The sequence below is a fragment of the Columba livia genome, chromosome 1, assembly GCF_036013475.1.
Source record: "Columba livia isolate bColLiv1 breed racing homer chromosome 1, bColLiv1.pat.W.v2, whole genome shotgun sequence".
Lineage (NCBI taxonomy): Eukaryota > Metazoa > Chordata > Aves > Columbiformes > Columbidae > Columba > Columba livia.
The window spans coordinates 45,324,910-45,344,293 of NC_088602.1; positions in this window are offsets into that span (position 1 = coordinate 45,324,910).

Consider the following 19,384-nt stretch of genomic DNA (forward strand, 5'->3'; position numbering starts at 1 on the left):
CATGCTAATAAATGTGGAATCAGAAAGTGCCAAATGTTATTTTCAAATTTTGCCTTTTAAAAAAAAAAGAAAAATATCTAAAATGCCTCATCAATCCAAAGTTGCCAAGCTCCTTGCTCAACCACTTTTGTGACTGGGCCTCAGCTTTTGGCATTCAGTTTAAGTGTCTCCTATGAAGATAATTCATTTGGTTTCCACTACTGTTGTAAATAATGACATAGTAGACCACAGGTGAGTACTCAGATATGAAGACCTTTGTCCCCAAATACAGATTACAGAGGGATGTTCACATTACCTGCTCACACACCCCTCTGGGAGCCTGGGGTCCTCTCTGCTGCTCATGGAAGAAGATTGCTTCTGAGAAGTGTTTGGAATAGGAACCCAAAGTAGGTGCTGTGCAGATCTGGCTTTCAGTTAAGACCCATATGTAATGGAGATGATGCTGATGCCTCTCTGGACTCTCTGGTTTTCAGCCTTCTTTTCTGATAGGATGGTGGGTAGGGTAGGGTGGATATCTCCACTATCCCCATCACTAACCCTGAAGTACATTGAGACAATTATTCTTTTTTTTGGTGACAGGTCAAAGTTTCTCAGCCTCCAAGACATCAATGGATTTATTGTAGCCTATCCATGATTTCCCCTCTCCCAGCATGGTGGTGTGCAGCAAAGCGGTGGGAAGCTTGCAGCCTTTCTGTACTTAAAGCGGCCTTATAAGAAAGATGGGGACAAACTTTTTAGCAGGGCCTATTACAACAGGACAAGAGGAAGAAATTTTTTACAGTGAGGGTACTAAAACACTGGAACAGGTTGCCCAGAGAGGTGGTAGATGCCCCATCCCTGGAGACATTCCAGGCCAGGTTGGACAGGACTCTGAGCAACATGATCTAGTTGAAGATGTCCCTGCTCATTGCAGGGGCTTGGACCAGATGACCTTTTAAGGTCCCTTCCAACCCAAGCTATTCTATGACTCTCTGGAAAGTCAAGGATGGCCATGCTTTCTTTTGCATTTTGAGCCCAGTTGTGTTGCCTTGTCCCTGGGAATCGTTTGGGCACGGAAATCACCTTGGGGTGAAGAACACAGAGGGAGAAGAAAAGCTCAGCAACCTGTGCTCTGTCATGCCACTGGAGCTGCCTGACTGGTGTCCCGCAGCCTTGACTGACACACTGTGAGCTAGGCTGGCTCTTCCTAAATGGTGTCAAGTATTTCCATGCAGGCTTCAATTTCATTTCCCCACCAAATACCTGTGAAAAAAATGGGTTATTTCATTAGCTTGTACCAAATTCCTTGCCTGTGAGCAAGCAGTGAATGGAATTTTGGATTAGTGGGACTCAAAGATCTGAAGTTGGAACTCTGAGTTGAAGCTGAGTTTCTAAACTTTGTTTAAAGAACTGGTTTAAACAAGGCTCTTCAAACCTGCATTTGCTAATTTGAGTTGGCAAATGTGAGCAAAGTCCTTCCTCCTCTCCATCCCCTGGAAGGGAGCAGGCAGAGAAACCCACCTTATAAATGTTGTATCTGTGATTTTTTGCTCCTTGCTAAAATATTTGGAGCGTGGTAGGCTCTGAATTTCAGCAAAACCGATTATCTGCAAACAACACAAGATGGCAGTGTGTAAGTAGAACTTGCACAATAAAAAGCCCTTTCAGTGGTTGTAATTTTGTATAAAAAGGGTTGCATTTGTTAAATGATACCAAAGTTGCAATGTAACGATAGTTGTAGAGAGAACTTTCTCTGTACCTGGCATTGTGGAGGTGTGATGTGCAACTGAATCAGAGTCATCTCATTTGATTTTTGTCTACCACTTAATTAATTACTGCTACTTTAAACCAATATGGAGCAGGGAGAGAAGTAAAGAGATCACTTCCTAGGAAGAAAAATAACGTGGATGATTTCTAGTGGAGGGTTTTGTTGTATTTTGCTAGATTCTTTGGTTGGTTGGTTTTGGTTGGTTGTTTTTGTGTTTGATTGGTTGTTTTGGTTTGTGTTTGGTTTTCTCATCTGTGTGCGTGTGTGGTTTTCGTTTGTTGTTATTTTCTTTTTAAGCTGCTGTTAAATGAAGAACCAGTTGCTCTCCCTCTCTTCATCAGCTTCAGACACTGTTTAAGTTTAAAACCATTAAACACAAGTGTCTACAGGTGAGCTAATCCTCTGTACTGCTATAAAATCTGGGTGGATTTAGGGCTGAACTCCTTTCTTTACTCTTGGATGTCTGATGCTCCTTGGGATGTTGTTAAGCATCTAGGACATCTGTGGAGGGCTGCGGGGCATATGGTGCAAGTCTGGGAGGTACTCGTGCAGCTGCTAACGCAGGTCTCATGGGACGCTTCAAAGCATCTGATAGCGCAGCAGAGATTTACGAGCAAGCATCTGAATCCAGCTCAACTCCCTACAGACAGTGGAGCAGAGGTGATTTCATGGGGCAGTGAACAGGTGACTGCTGTCAAGTAACGTGCTGGTCTACCTAAATTTCACTGATTTTAACAGGCATGTGGACCCTAGCTCACACATAGACACCTGCATGTTTACATCCCAACATTTACCTATCTTTAAGTTGACTGAATTTTTCCAAAAATATCTGAGAAACCCTGATTCAGCTAAATCCTTCATCTACCCTGTGTTTAGGCCTACAGGTCATCAGCTAATTAGTTGCAATGTACATTTGAATATGGCTTTGGGACTGAGTGATCTATAGATAGTGGCTGTGGTAGAGGGTAATGTTTAGATAAAATGGCATTTCAAGATCAGAAAATGTTTCATGTAACTGGCAGTGTGAACTTTGAGAGTTTTCTAATACATGACAACAAACTGATAATCACGGAGTAAAATTCAAGGTATGGCATATGCTCTTAGTTTTGATGAGATTTTTTTAGGATTTTTTTTTTTTCTCAGAAGGTAGAAATGCAAAGCTCAATTACCTATGCATTCATCTCTTCACGCAAGCTGCAGTCGTCTAGAAATTTATGCAGCAAGCCCTTTGTTAGAGCCCAGTGTCTGAACTCAGAGCTCACACTGATAACCTGAACTTGGGCAGAGTCAGTCTCATTATTTTCAGGAAAGCATCTCACAGGTGAACCCCGAGGAGGGTTCAAGTGATAAGTTCAACATTTCCCTCAGGTAATAGCTGAAATAGCTGTTGTAACATGGCCCACCTTGTCACTTACAGAGGGTAAAAGGATTTAAAATCTGACAGTTTGAGCTCAACATGAAAACCAGTGCGTTTACAGCAGTGTTTTAAATTCCAACCAATCATTTTTAATGGATTAGTAAATCCTGTGCCATGGCTGTAATGGAAGGCTATTAGCAGCTAGGCATAATTACATAAAAGAGCAGCTTCATGCTGGAAGTTCTTCAGCGTTTTCATTTTAGCTCCATGCTTCTTGGGAGCTAGGGGAAATGACATAAAACAACATAGGAGGGTGATATGGACCACTTGCTCAGAAAAGGAATATTCTGTGGTGAGCAGTAGGGTATCAATTTATTTAAGCAGAAGAATTTTTCTGTTTGGTTCTACTTACTGGAATCAAACTTGCCAATTAAGTAGCTGCTGTAGGCAACAAACACTCTAAAGAAAAGCATTGTGCAACTGGAATTATTGGCTTCTATGGGTTTGCCTTAACAGTCAACATTGTACAAAGAACCAAAGCACTTAAAAATAAAAAAAAAGGTACATACAAGGGTATATGTACACAGAAAGAGAGAAAGAAGGAAAGAAAGAGAAGAAAAGGAAGAAAGAAAGAAGGAAGGAGCTAGGGCTGTTCAATGGACAGAGCATAAATACAACCCAGTGCATAAACTTAAACTGATGAGAGCAGGCTTGTGGTCAGCACAGCACGCCATCCTGATGTCCTTTTGCAAATAGCTGTGCCAGAGCAAGTGTTTCTGACTCCCTGAGCTGGAATCTTCTTTTGCCCCCAGGCAGTCAACTGGATGTACCATTTATTGGTGCATCAATTGCATATGGCACTTCTGGGATGGAAATTCACAGATTTTGGGGTCAGATCAGGCTACTCAATAATTTGATCTGACTGTATCCCTGCAAAGATCAGAACCTCTCACCCAATAATTCCTGTATTGGACTCACAATTTCTGTGTAAACAGCAATGTTCTTTGTTGGAAAGAGACCCTGTGTGAATCTGAAGAATTCAAATTATAGAATATCTACTACATATCAACATAAATTGTTCCAGTGGTTAATTAGCACTCTTGAAAATGTTGATTTTATTTTTAGCTGGTTTATTTTAATGAATTTTCTAGCTTATGATGATTTTATTTTCATTCATTTAACTTGTTTAGGCTCTTAGCACTGGATTAACTCTCTTTTCCCCCCCTTTTTCTTTCCTAGATTGTACATGTGACTTAGATACAATCTCTAGTTCTTTTCAGTTTCATTTCTTACACCTGTACATAAACCCTTATTGTTCACGTCAGTCAGAAAATGCAAGATTACCTCCATGGGAGGATACTGTAGGTAGACTGGCCCCCACCCAGTGAATTGCAACACAAAACTCTCCCAGAGTATCTAACACTGAGTAGGAATAAAAAAAAAATATAAATCTTTATGAGTATTAAAGCCAACTGAAGCTCTATAAAAAGTTATTTGTATAATGCATACATTTGAAAAAAGATCTCATGTCCAGGAGGAAATTTTGCTGCATAAATCTGACATAATTTGTAAGACATCGAATTTGCTTTGTGGGAATGACCATGCCAAATTCCTGTGTGGTTCTGTTAATTTTCCTGTTTTAGGGAAGGATCTGTAAGAGGTTCCAATGCTGATGTGTCTTGGTTGACAGGCTCACATCCCATTTTGACTTCTCAGCATGAAGTGTCAGCTGCAAAAATATAGTCAGTTCCTGCCATGCTTGGCAGGTATTGATAGGAGTGGTCCAACTTGCAGCCTTTTGTCAAACTCTAGCTCTGCAAAGATAACAATTACTATCTTTCGATGCCCATGTAAACAAGACTCCTGAAGAGAAACATTACTTTTGCTTGCATGTGATACTTCATTTTAAGTAGCCTTCATTCCAACTGAGGTAACCTATTGCATTTGTGAGATATATATTTTGCTGCACCTCACTACTGCACAGATCAGAGGAGAATCACAAAATGCTTTAGGAAGAGCCCCGTTGATTGCAATGGTGCATGTCAATAAACGAGCAACCTTCAGCTGGGCACAGCTGTGGTCTGTTAATAACTCATGGCCATCCAGCACAGTGCACTGCAGTGGCGATCGTGAGCTGTGCTAGTCAGAATATTTTATTCAGAAGTCATGTTACAAATGAGCATGCATTTCTATCAGCTGCCTGAATGCTTACAAGTACTTCTGGACCTCAGCAAGTAAAAATGTGACAAAGGACTTCTTTGCCCTTTGCTATTTGGGTAATTGGATGTTTTCTGCCTTTGACCAGTGGATTCGGTATTCTCTGGAGCTTTCTGGTGCCCACGATGATTCATAGCACATCTAACACCTGCAAACCTTGAGATTTTGTGCTCCCTTTCCCTCAGTACTGTGTCAACTCTACAGTAAAAGAAAGTGATTCTGGACTGAAGATCATCCCTGTCAACGTACAAAGGTATTTAGGTTGCCCAGAACATTCCGTGTTACACCAGCCACTTTGGTTTTACCACCACCTAAACTTTTTCATCTGCTTCTTCTCATGATGTAGTGCTAAATGGAAATAAAAAAGTGAGCAGATGACCAGTCTTATAGTGGAAAGATGAGGGGATGCTAAACATGACGAGATATACAGGCTACATGTCCATTTACCCTTATTACAGTAGTGCTCTCAGATTATTTCCTATAGCACTTTAAATATATACAGAGTTGTCACATAGAATGTTCTTGGTATCATATGCACTCATGTTCTCTTAAATCCTATTTCTCTATAACATCTTGGACTCAAAGACAAAAAATCTACCTGTTCAGAAATGCTGATTAGATAATCTTTTAGTCTTAATCTCCTTGTCAGATCATGAATTGGTCATAAGTCTAAATTGTACATAAAATACCACCTGAAGGTGCTAACTTCATTAAACTTGTAAAACCAAAGCATCCCTTTACCTAGCACTAGAAAATATTTGAATTCTTCCCTTCAGTGTCTGAAGGCTATGACCTTGGAAGTACGTCCATAAAAGTATCAACAGGCAAGGACAAAAATTATCCTGGGTCAGTCCCCCAAGCAGCAGATATTTATAGTCACTGATTTTCAGAATCAAAGATTTTTTTGCCCTCATCAGTCCTGCTTCACTGTTTTTTTCCATGATAACAACAACGGTTACACTGTTCAGCAAATATATTTATCTTCTGATCAGGCTTCATGCTGAGGAAGCAAAACAGATGTTTATAATTCTGTTTTCATGCATGTAGACTGACTGCAAATCCCTGATTCCCACAGAGCGTGATTGGTTTTAAGCAGAGCACTCAAGGAAAGCAAGCCTGGGAGTCATCAGCCCATCCCTTGCCTCCCATGATGGAACAGGCTCTTGGCAACAACCCTGCCGTTCTCTAGCCTGAGAAAAAGATTTCCACATGCAACCCGTGGGTACGTTCTGCTGTTCAATAGGCTCTGGTGGCTTGCATGAAAGGAGAGCCTGCACCACTGGAGATTTACTTCATTACTGGCTGGTCAGAACAGGAATATGACTTGGATCAGTAAGGCCAATTAGCAAGTCTGTGAATGACAGCCTTGACTGAGCTAAACACTAAAGTCTACATTGCTGGACAGTGTTAGAAAAATCAGTTCTATTGATGTGAGCAGAACTGCACTGATTTGCCTCAGCTGGGGATGTATACATGGTGCAGATGAAATTACAACTACCTTGTAATTCTTATCTCTAAGTTTTTGTATAGGTGCTGTAGAGGTCTTGTACAGGTATGACCAGGGTTTTTGTAGAAGCTTGAGAGAGTAGGTGGAGGTTTAAGAGAGCAATGAAAACAATATGCGGTAATTCTGTGGAGATGTTGAGTGCTCACCTATTTTGTCAGACTATAAATCTCTTTTGTGATGTGCTTGAAAACCCTGATTTCAAGCTGTCTAATCAAATGGTAATTTTTATAAACCAGGTGACGTTTTTTCCTCCTTAAAGCAAGAAAACAATGACAGCAAACCAGAAAGTTCAATAAAAAATTAACATCTGTTGGCATTTCTTCAGCTAACGGGGTGTGAAAGGTCCTTGATAGATGATTGCTTCACCAAAAGAAATGCCAAGGTTGAATTACTTATTGAATTATAAAATGAATCTCAGACAATCTGCTGGTCCTGGATTCTTGAGTAATGGGTTCGTGATCCCCTGCTGTTTTTAAAAGAAGTCTGTAGGCAGTATATTCTAACTTTTATAGTTAGATGTTTGTAACATGGATCTGTGTAGCTCTGATTGTTACATTCTACATGAGGACTTAAGTGTTAAATTTTCCTCATATATATGTAGCACCCATCAGCTGTTAGTAAGCTTTGGTATTCGACTAACCACCCTCTGAGGAGAATGCTTAGAAGGATGGTAAATGTTTCTGTTTGATCTTAGATCTAAGTTCAGCCAAGATCTGAACTTTTTCCTCTTTGGCACACTGTTCCTTCGTGCGGAGGACACTCGCTGTGGGGATTGGGGAGATTGCACTGCAATATGTCACATCCAGCAGTGGTAGAAGGTTTTGAGACTCAAATCTCTTGCCAGACAAGTCCTTCTCTCCTGCATTGGATCATATTAGAAGGAGTAGTGTTTGTTTCTTTTCTCTGCCTAGATATTAAACCTTGAACTTCTGAGACGTGATTGAACACTTAGAAGATAAATGGGTGGAAATGGTTTTCATCTATCAGCTTTTCAAAAGAGGACTGGGCAGAAAACAGCCAGGACAGATAAGTGCTTGGCAAGTTCTGCTGTCCTGCTTCCTTCAGCATTGGAGTATGGACTCTCTTCTTTCTGCCACTACAGGATTCACCTTGTGGGTTGCATTAGGCAGAATTTGACGTGTTTGCCTAGTTGCTTTCCTGAGCAGAACAGAACTTTACAGTGCATTTTCTTCTCTGGTGGTTCAGGCCATGAAGGCTGGACGCACTCCCATGCCATGGCTGCTCTCTATATCTTCTCCGTGCTCATGTTCCAGCACTGAAGTCATATTTTTGCATTCCTGACAGCTGAAACAAGAGTAAACGTCATGTTCAGCATCTATGAGCCTCTCCCTGTAATGTCAGTAATTTACTGTAGCGTTCTGCTTGCCAAGCAGGAAGCCTTGGGGTTCTTACAGCCACACTGGAGCGTGAAATGTGGCAGTCTCCTCGCTTTCCTACCACGCTGTCAGGTTGGCTCAGCAATTATCTACTGACAGTCATGTTGCTGGCAGGAGTGATGTCTCTTTGGCAGCTAGCCCATGCGTGACTTGCTAAGTTATTATTTCTTTCCTTCAGCCCTGCTTCAGCAGCACTTTCCAGATTCAGCCAGCAGGTTGGGTTCCTCTTCTGCATGCAGTATGCTGAGGGGAACTCTTCACCACTGACCTTGGTATTTAAGTCAAGTTGTAGGCCTCATAAATCACCTGTTTTAAATGCAAAACATTTCTGGAGTTCCCTGATTTCCATCAGCTGTACATCTGCCTTCCAGTACGCAATGGAAGTTCCTTGTTTTCAGCAGAAGCGACCTCTGCTGTCAGACTCCCAGGGAGCAGAACATTTTGACCCTTTGACTGTCTAAATCATGTACTGGAAGAGCAGTATTAATTTAGAGTAGAGGAAGCACAACCATGAACTGTTTAGCAGGGGAGCTATTAATCCCTTGTATCCCATTCCCAAGAAAAGCAGAAATATGGAGAACTGTATGAAGAGTTGCCTCCTGTTTTCAGGTGGTACTGTGATGAGTGCGTTGGTTCAGGTGAGACTGACTGCAGAAATTTGAATGGAGGCAGATCACAGCAGGATAGGGCTGGACCTGGAATAGAGAACAGCAGCTTTCAACTTCACTGATTGCAGTCATTAAAAACTATTTCCTTTATCTCACCTTGAGCTGTGCCTTTGATCGTTAATGAAAAAAAAATTAGACCTTAAAGGATAATGACATGATGCAAAATGATTTTGGGGCATTTTCTGAAAGATGCATTCAGTTCCTCTTTCTAAAAGGTTATAACCAGTTTGGTGAAAAACTCGCTCTACTGGAGGACAGTGATGGAAATATGGCTTTCATAACACTGTGTACAACTGGGTGCAAAACTATTTACATCAACAAAGCGTATCTTATTTCTTATTTTTTAGGCTGTGATAAATCCCTCTTTACGTGTTTCAATCAAAGCCACCATTTCTACAGGCCTTTCTCTGAAGAATTTGGTTAGGACTGACTCAGTGACAAGAGTAGCTGATCCACTGGCAGTAGAGCAATGAAAGAGCTGAATTTTGGAGATTTTTATCTGAAAAATACTGAGTAGTTTTTCTGTGTTTCATGAAAAAAATCTTGGCTTTAGACTGTCTGTAATGGGCATTTTCTTGCCTAGATGGTGGATTTTCTCTGAGGTTTCATATCCAAGCTCTTTATAGGTTTGACCTTGTTTCCCTTGTAGCATTTAAGGCAATGCCTCTGGCTTTGCAGGCACATACAATGATTAAAGAGTTAGATACACCTTATAATTAATTTTTAATTAAAATGAAGGAAGTGGAGAAGAAAGAAAGGAGAGAGTCCTAAAAAGCTGAAATCTTTGTTCTGCTCTGAGTAGGCTTCAGCTGTTGTTATGTTTGAGAGCTACAACTGATTCAGTCTTTCTAGCTGAGTTAAGAACTGGCTGGGGTACACGGACATTTTCTTGCAAAGTGCATCCAAAATTTGAGTTCTTTATTGTCCCTTTGTGCCCTGGTCTATTTCTAAACTTAGAAGCCACAAATCAGAAATCCAAGTCCAAAGAGGCTCACAGAGTACACTGGCCACTTATGGAAATATTTAATATTAAACAAAAAAAATTACAATATTACATCCATTAACAAAAACTGGTATACTTTTTTTGAGACAATGTAATTAACTTATTTTCACCTCATCTTCACCTTCAAAAATCTTGTCAGCCAGTATGTGTCTCATCTGCTCACGTTGAATGCATTAAGACCATTTGATAAAAGGTCATATTCTTTTCCATAAATGCAATTTAAATATATTCAGTAAATGGTTTTAAAGATTTTTCTTCAAAATGGTACCATATTTAATTGCCTTTTTATGCTGAGAAACTTTATTGGAGTTAGTAGACTGCTTTCATAGCTCAGTATAATTTCAGTTAGGTGAACATATGAGTTTCTATTTTATTTGCTACCAGTCTGAACTTCGCTTTGCTTTTAGTTTGAATTCAGATAATCATCAATTTTATTTCCTTTGCATATGCTTAAAATACTAAAAAATGGAATAACAACAGATTAAAAGTCTTCTAAATTATATTAAAATGCCAGTAGTTATAGATCTTTTGAGGTTGTTATAACACATGCAGATGTAATATGAGGCTGTCTGACTTTCATGTTAATTTTTTTTAATCGTTCAAAGTTCTCAGTTGTAATGGGTCTGACTGAGATGGCGTTAATTTTCTCTCCTTTGATCACAGTGGTATTGGCAGTTAGAGGGGTGTTGGTAACACACCAGTGTTTTGGCTACTGCTGAGCAGAGCTCACGTAGCATTAAGGCTGCCTCTCCAACACTCCCCCCTCACCAGTAGGCTGGGAGTGGGCAAGACCTTGGCAGGGGACACAGCCAGGACAGATGACCAAAACTGACCAAAGGGATATTCCATACCATGTGATGTCTGCTCAGCAATAAAAATAAGGAGGAGAAGAGGCATTTGTTACTATTGTTATTTGTTATCATGATGTTTGAGTTCCAGAGCAACTGCTACAGGTACTGAAGTGCTACTTCCTGGGAAATGGCTAGACATTGCCTGCTGATGCGAAGCAGAGAATAAATCTTGTCTTTTCCTTTACTTCCATGTGTGGCCTTTGCTTTTGCTTTATTAAACTGCCTTTATCTTGACCCACGAGTGTTTTTCCATCTTATTTTCTCTCCACCCCATCCTGCTGAGGAAGGGAGAGATGAAGCAGCTTGGTGTACAACTGGCATCCAGCCAAGGTCAGACCACCACATCTGTGCATGAGTTTCTCCCATTTCTTCTAGATTTGTTTGGCCTAGCAAAAAGTTGAAAGAAAATGTGATGATTCATGTATTCAGGAGAGGGAAGGAGGTAAAAAAAGACAAGATCTTTTCAAGTTAAGAGGAAGTGCTGGCATGAGATCAAAGTCTTGTAGACTGGTCATAAATTTAGACTGGAAATTAGAACAAGATTTCTGACTATTTGAAGAATGAGGTCTGAGCCAGTCTTCCAAACATGTTGGTAGAGGCAATATGGAGTTTCAAAGATATATGGAGGAGTGTGTGTGGCAGAAAACAGAGCAGTTCCTGGCCATAGAAAAAAATAATCTCATGGCCCAAATCCCTTTGTGTCTTATATGTTGACATCTTGCACAGGGGTTGAAAGGAATGTTGATGTGAACATTCATTTTGTTTTAATATGGTTTTTGGGGGCACTAGGGGTTTGGTAGGATCTGAATTAAATTTCTTCCTTCTCTGGCTGTTATCTGGGGCATGGTAGTTTGGCTACAACTACTGACACAAGTAGCGTGTGTTGATCCTTCTAATGGCATTTGTATATTTTGCAGGTCTCACATCTGTGTGCTTTGATCACTCACAGAGCGCACTGGGTTGCCGCTCCTGGGACTGGGACAGACCTTTCTCAGATGTGCAGGACATGATAGGAGAAAAGGGGAGCTTCACAATGTAAGTTCCTCATTGCTGGCAAGATTACAGACACCAGCAATGCTCTTGATCTTTCCTGATCTGTTTCTATGGCATGGTATAAAAATTCAGCTTCTTGGCTGAATCTGAATGTTAGGTACTCCATACAAGTACAGGTGGGTGCTTATCATATTACTGTCTAGACCTACATCATGCTTTTGGTTTTCTCACAGCTCCTTGCCCCTGCTGCAATTCGCTGACCTATTTTTAACTGTTCTGGTTTTGGCTGGGATAGAGCTATTTTTCTTCCTAGTAGCTGGTATAGTGCTGTGTTTTGGATTGAGAATGAGAATGATGTTGACAATATACTGATGTTTTAGTTGTTGTTAAGTACTCAAAGACTTTTCAACTTAGTCCATGTCAGGTGCACAAGAAGCTGGTAGAGGTCACAGCCAGGACAGCTGACCCAAACTAGTCAAAAGGGTATTCCATACCCATCATGCTCAGTATGTATTTTGGGGGAAGCTGGCTGGGGGAACCACTGCTTGGGGATGGCCTGAACATCAGCCATCGGGTGGTGAGCAATTCCATTGTGCATCACTTGTTGTTGTTGTTGTTGTTGTTATTATTATTATTATTATTATTTCTATTTCTTACCTATTGAACTGCCTTTAACTTAACCCATCCATGAAGTCTACCTTTCCCCCCCCCCGCCCCAGTTCTCTCCCCCATCCCACTGCAGGGGGGAAGTGAGCAAGCGGCTCTGTGAGGCGTTTAGCTGCCTGATGGGTTAAACCACAACAGTAACATAGTTGTGTCCTGTGCTGATTTGCGTTTTCTAACAACAGTCAGTCATTATTCCCCATCATTACCTGAAGTCACAAGGATACCCCTCCAAAATATGTGTGATTATGCTCAGATTGAAATATTCTATTTTCCCAGTCATTAAATATCTTAACCCAGAATAGCTTAAAAAGGAAATCCTGAGACAGTCATGATTAGTCTCTTATAAAAGTTCTTCCAGTCCTTCAGTTCATAGCATGAAAACCTTGCTTCCTGACATCTTTGAAAGTGAAGGGCAGTGACTGTTTCTCAACATTATTAATTAACGTTGAGAAATCCAATGATGAATTAACACAATAATTCAAATATATTTAGTTGCTATATTAGAGATAATTGGCAATGAATGTGTATTAATAATAAAATACTCATTCTTTGATTTTATCACTTATGTCATGGAAACAATTTCAGAAAATTCTTAAATGCTGTTTCAAAAAAGTATTACCCTTGTAGAATTGTTCCATTGCAAAGATACAGAAGCTGGGATCTCCATACTAAAAACAAAGGAATTATTTTCTCTTCCCTATTGTCCCACATTAAAGGGCAGCTGCTGCTTCTAAAATGGAACCTTCTTTTATTTTCTATGTATGCAATAAGAGCATCCTTTGTAGAAACTGATGGATGTGTATTTGTCAGAGAGGATCGGGTCTTTCATTAATTTCAACACAGAGCAACTTTGGAAGGACATGCTTGATGATTCTGCAAGAGCTCTGAACTTTAGCAGCTTCAGGCAGAACAGGAAATCAATCCAAATCAGTCCACTTATTTGAAACTTAGAACAGATATGGAAAACCTGAAAATTTCTCTCTACAATAGCTTTTTGCTTAAAAGCCAACCAAACAAACAAAAAGAAAAATAACAACTCTTCTTCCTTATTTCCAAGTATGAAGTGAGCTATGAATTGAAACGGCAATTTTCTGCATTTTAATTTTCCAGGTGTTAATCACACAGTATGTTGGCTACCTTTTCTTTTTAATAATATTTTAATGTTCCTTTTATTTTAAGTTGGTAAGTACTAAGTTTAACAATAGACATATATTTGTATGAGTTACTATGGCAACCTGTTCTGCAAAATTTCCTTCAATAAATACCTTTTAATTTGCTATGTCCTAAATTATATGTTAAGTAGTACACTGTCTTAATGCATTAAATGCTGCTATATTTTATGCTATCTTATGAGTAGCATGTTAAGTCATCTATGAGCTTTGTGTCTAATTTTCCAAATAGACTTTGTAGAGAAAGGCTCTTTAATTAATCATGAATTTATATAAATGTTCTTATTGTTATTTTAATTCTTCTAGTCTGCTTCTGCCAATTATTTTAATTATCAATCCCTACATTTCATTTTTTACCTTCCGTATTACTTTGATGATGTTCACTGGGATCCCTTGCATGTCTTTTGAAGCAGTTGACCCACTCTTCCCTCTCCATCCTCTCCACACTGCACAGTACTTCTACTGGGATTTTTGCAGTAGAATTCTTACAGCTCAATTCAGTTTTAGTCATTAACTTGTATATATATTTTCAAGGTGATATGAATTAACTATGTGTGGCATGATTTAAGTACTAGACTTTTGAGGAGTGCACAGTCTGAAAAAAAAAGAAGGCCAAATACATTCAAAATAATTCTGCAAGATTATGGCATGTTGAAAATTGCTTTCTGGTACTGGGCAGTGGGAGTATTTTCCCCAACACACTGCCATGGTTTAAACCCAGCTGACAACTAAGCCTCACACAGCTGCTCACTCACTTCCCCTGGTGGGATGCGGGAGAGAATTGGAAGACTGAAAGTGAGAAAACTCATGAATTGAGATAAAGACAATTTAATAATTAAAGCAAAAGCCACACAGGCAAGCAAATTGAAACAAGGAATTCATTCACCACTTCCCATCGGCAGGCAGGTGTTCAGCCATCTCCAGGAAAGCAGGGCTCTGTCACACGTAACAGTTACTTGGGATGACAAAACACTATCACTTCATCCCCTCTTTCCTTCTTCCCCTCCGACCAGCTTCACATGCTGAACATGACATCATATGGTGTGGAATATCCCTTTGGTCCATTGGGGTCAGCTGTCCTGGCTGTGCCACCTCCCGAATTCTTGTGGTCTCCCATCCCACTTGCTGGTGGAGTGGTATGGGGAGCAGAAAAGGCTTTGACTCTGTGTAAGCCCTGCTCAGCAATAACTAAAACATTCCTGTGTTACCAGCATGAATCCAAAACATATCCCCATACTAACTACTAGGAAGAAAATTAACTTTATGCCATCCAAAACTAGGACACACGTGTTCATGAAATTATTTTAGCATCTAGAAATTCAGTTTATGTGTCAGGGCTGGACCATCTCATTGTAGAAAAGCAGAAGAGTCCCACAATTGGATTGTGATGCCCCCATGTGCTGTACTGTAACTCAAGATGCAGATTTGAATTAATACATCAGAACAGTGGAATAATGTGCAAGATTGCATTTTCTCTGTTTATGATTTCACAAATACAGTGATATTTGATAGTATTCCCAATGTATAAGATATTTTAGAAGTTAGTTAGGGTAAAGTTGTGATACTGGCAATATTTAGCAAGTGCACTTAGTTGTTTCTGTTGAAACCTTTTGGGTTTATATACTGTGAACCAGGCTCAATGATAACACTGAGCCAGACCCTTTCTGTTCTTTTGTGGAGTCCCTAAGGTAGTACTGTTTTTCATTATCTCTAAAATCATAAGGATATTAGTCTCTAATTAAATGTATTTTTGTATTTCTATGACTGTCTCAGTGGACCACATTAGCCCAGCAGAGAGAATTTTTGCACATTTCTCATTGCAAGGGCACAGTGATTTTCACCATGGCCCAGGGACTCCTCTCTGTTCTTTGAATCTCCCTTGAGGTACATTTGCAGAGCTGCTGCTTTCCTTTAAACATTGTTTTTCTGTTGATTGAGATAGATTGTTTGTTTGTTTGTTTAATATAGTGATGACAATTATTTACTATTTAAAGCCATTGAGTCATAAAGACTCTTCATTGCTAGTCTTTTTCTTAGCACTGCCTTGCACATGGTACTTGGAATCTCCCTCAAGGTAGAGAAGACAGTCATCATCAAATCAGTTCTATTGGGCTATAGGATGCTTTTGTTTATTTGGCTGGTTGACTTTCAGGCAAAGTAAACATCTGTGCTGCCCAAGTTTATCACATAGCATCTCATTAAATCTTGTAGAGGGGTTGCACCTGTGGAAAGAACAGCTGAATTCTTTATGATGTGCAGATAATGTATGGATTAATACCTCCAGATGTTACCAGGCTTTCTTTTAACCTGAAGCTGTACATAGGAAAAGATGGCAATCGTGCTTAGGTATAGACTCCCCGTGTTAATGGGAACAGCTCACCAATGTCCATGAACTATGTAAAGTGCCTTTCTCAAAATACTCCTTGCTTAAATGGCTCAATACTGTTCTCCATAGAGTAGCAGAGATTAAAGCCACTTGGCAGTCTTTCTGGAGGAGAAATGCCTGACTCCAGTAAAATGTTTAGTCAGTAATGGAAGGATACTATGACGAGTCTCTGGCCTAAATCTCCAGCTCGGCCTCTCTGCTGGCAGAAATCTTCCGCCAGCTGTTTGGAAAGTCTGTTACTGAAGACATTTCAGCAATAAGGCATCAGTGGGTTGCGGCTGTCATGCACAGATTCATGCACATCGTGCTGAAGGGAGACTTAGAAAATCAGAGTTGCAGTGTCTTCGTGAGTGCAGGGAGAAACCTCTCAGAGGGTCCAGAATGGAGAAATCTATAATTTCTTCATTACCAAAAGAGAGAAAAAGGCTGTTAGTTCGTTCATTGTCATCTGTGTTTTCTTGACTAAACTATTCACTAAACATAACTACATTTTCACAGTGTTTATCTGCCTTCAGTAGAGGCCCAGATGCCTCTTCGCTGTGCAAATCCAGACATTTCTGGATACAATCAGCACTGCCAACATCCCCTTGAAAATGATGAAAAAAGCTCTGCAAGCACACAGCTTTAATTCAGCTAACCTTTGTTGTATCCACTTAATGCTGTTTGCTTTTCTTCATACAAGTATGAGTTACAACAGTAACTTGAAGGAAGCATTTCCTCTCATGGTTGATATGTTCCCAAACAGTTGACTGCTTACTCTTGAAAGCAAGTTCTCTCCTTGCAAAGCCTGATTAGTAAGTAAAGCTCACTAGATCTTGACTGATTACTACTTTGGAATGGTTCTGTGGGTTGTTGTGCACTGCAGTTCCAGAGTTTGATAATTCGTTTTTCCTCTCTGTTTAAAATGGTCTTTTTTTCAAGCTCATTGTCAGAAAGACCTTTGTAGATCTCTTAAATAACAAAATAATGACCATCCAAACAAATAATATTTTAGGAGTAAAAACACATCATAGGATATCCACAATGGACAATGTATTGTCTGAGGGAAAGAGAAGGGAAAATTACAGAAAAATTCTTTGTTGTTAAGTTTGTTTTGGAAAAGTCTTGCTTTAGCTTTAGCTCAAACCTGACTCAAGTAAATCACTTCATGACATATTTATATGAGAACTTCAGATATGGAGATTGCGGAACTTCCATTTCAGGTGTTAAAAAACCATGAAAAGAGTTTCCCTCTTTTCCTGTGCCAGGCAAAAAGAAAGGGAAAGGAAAAAATAAACCAAAAGGGTTTTTACATGGGTCAAAATTGCTGCTCGTGCTGAAAATATGTACAACAAAATACGTAAAAAACTGGGCTGCTCACGGTATTTGCTTAGGGATTTCTAACTCACTTAGTGAAAAGCGTTTACCTCACCCTGCATCTTCTTCCATTTCCATCCCATTTGGTCAACCTCTCCCTGCTGACTTCTGTCAAGGCGTTAAGGAGTGTGACACGCAAAGGTCCTGTTTGGTATTATTGAGGGAAGGTGTGCCTGTGTTTGAAAACAGGAGAGACAGCATAAAGCCAGACCCAGGCCCAGCGATCTAGTCCCCAGAAAAGCCTGGAAAGAGTTCCTCTGGGTGAAGAAAGAGGGGTTGGAACTTGTGAGCAGCAAAATGCCATGTTTTTAAAAATCTGAAACAGAGAGAGGAAAAAAAAACCATCGAAAAGTACAAATTATTGAAAGCAAATTTCCAAAGGGCTTTCAGAGAAAGTTCAAACATGAGCTTTTTAGGTCAAAATTGCAGAGAGACAAATACCAGAGGAGTTTGTAGATTCAGAGGTGCGGTATGAGGGACCCTAAAGAGTGCTACCACCCCCTGAGTTTTCTTCATCCAACACAAGCACGATGACCACAGAGCCACTCAATATTCATGGCAGTTGCTGGGTCTTGCAATTTTTTTAGAGGTCGTGGCACTACTTTCCCTTGGAAAGGAACAACTGCTGAGAAAACAAACTTTCCCATGATTGAAAATTGCTGTCTGATGAGCCTGGCTGTGGCTTATTGCTGTCTGACTCCTGTTATGTTCAGGGAAACTGCCTTTTCTCTTCTTCTTTGCTAATAAATAGCAAAGCAGTAAAAAAATACTGGATGTTAATGTTGACTTCTCCTAACTGACTCTGACTCCACTTTAAATTTTACCTGCCTTCAACAGGAAAGCAGCGGCATCTCTCTAGTTCTCCGTCTCTGTGCCTGTTTGCTTTCTGATTTTGTAACTTTCTTCTTGAATCCACAGGCAGGTATGGTAGGTCTATGCTCCTTGCCTTTGCCCGTGGAAAAATCCAAAAACTCCTCAATGGTTTACCTTTTCTGTGCAATGTCTAGCAGACAAAACCCATCAAACCTAGCATTTATGTTGCGGCTATTTATTTTAACATCACTCTTACTCTTCCTCTGTGACATCAGTACACCATTAAATGTAATTTTTGCTTCAGATTTTGTACAAACTAAATATTTTTACCAAAAGAGGTATGCTGCTTTCCATTTGCACATCCTCCAGGATGAATGAAATAGGGTGTGTTCCCCATTGACTTGGGAAATAAATACCTTTGAAACCTGGTTGGGTAGTTTGTGGTGTGTGTGTGTTTGTTTTTTCCCCTGCTTTCCTATGAATGAAAGGCTTCTGTAATTGCATTGTCTCGGTCTGTCAGGCTTTTGTTGGCTAACGTCTGCCTAACTTGGCATAGATGGGGAAATCTCAACTGCATTCCTGGGGGTTCTGTGGAAATGCTGAGTGGACAGAGAAGGCCCAAATCAGTGCCCTCACTGAACGCTGTTGATAAACAGAGATGGATCCAGGCTCTGCTGCTGCATGCTTTGACTGACCTGCACCAACCGGGTGGCTCTCAGTCATGCCAGGCTCTTCATGGAGATATTGCAGAGGTTGTGGGGATGTGCAGGTGTGGTAGTGGAGAGATTTTGGGGACAGAGGCCACAGGCCCATAGACAGTCAGTGACTGAACCCTTCTGCTCACAAAGCAGTTGTTTTTGAACAGACATGGAAATAGCTTTGCAGTGTATTGAAAAGTCATGTCATATTGTCTATGCTTTGCTGCCCACTTGTTTTATTTTTGTTTTATTTTCTTCCAGTGCCTTTCTTGCCTTTCACCTGAGTTCATGTTTAAAGCTGAGAACATTGTTTCTGCATTCTTCACCTTTAGCAGTCTTAAAGCCAGACGAGATAATGTGAAAAGCAAATTAAATCCTTTTCAAATAATCTGTGAGGGAGTGTCTGGAAAGTATCAGTGAGTAGCTGGCTAATGTCACAGCACAGCTGATGTCAGGCAGAGAGGATAGAAACAATGTATAATCATGGATATGAATACTTATTTAAACATGTGTTCAAGACAGTGTTCTAGATTTTGAGGTGACTTTAACCTTTGTT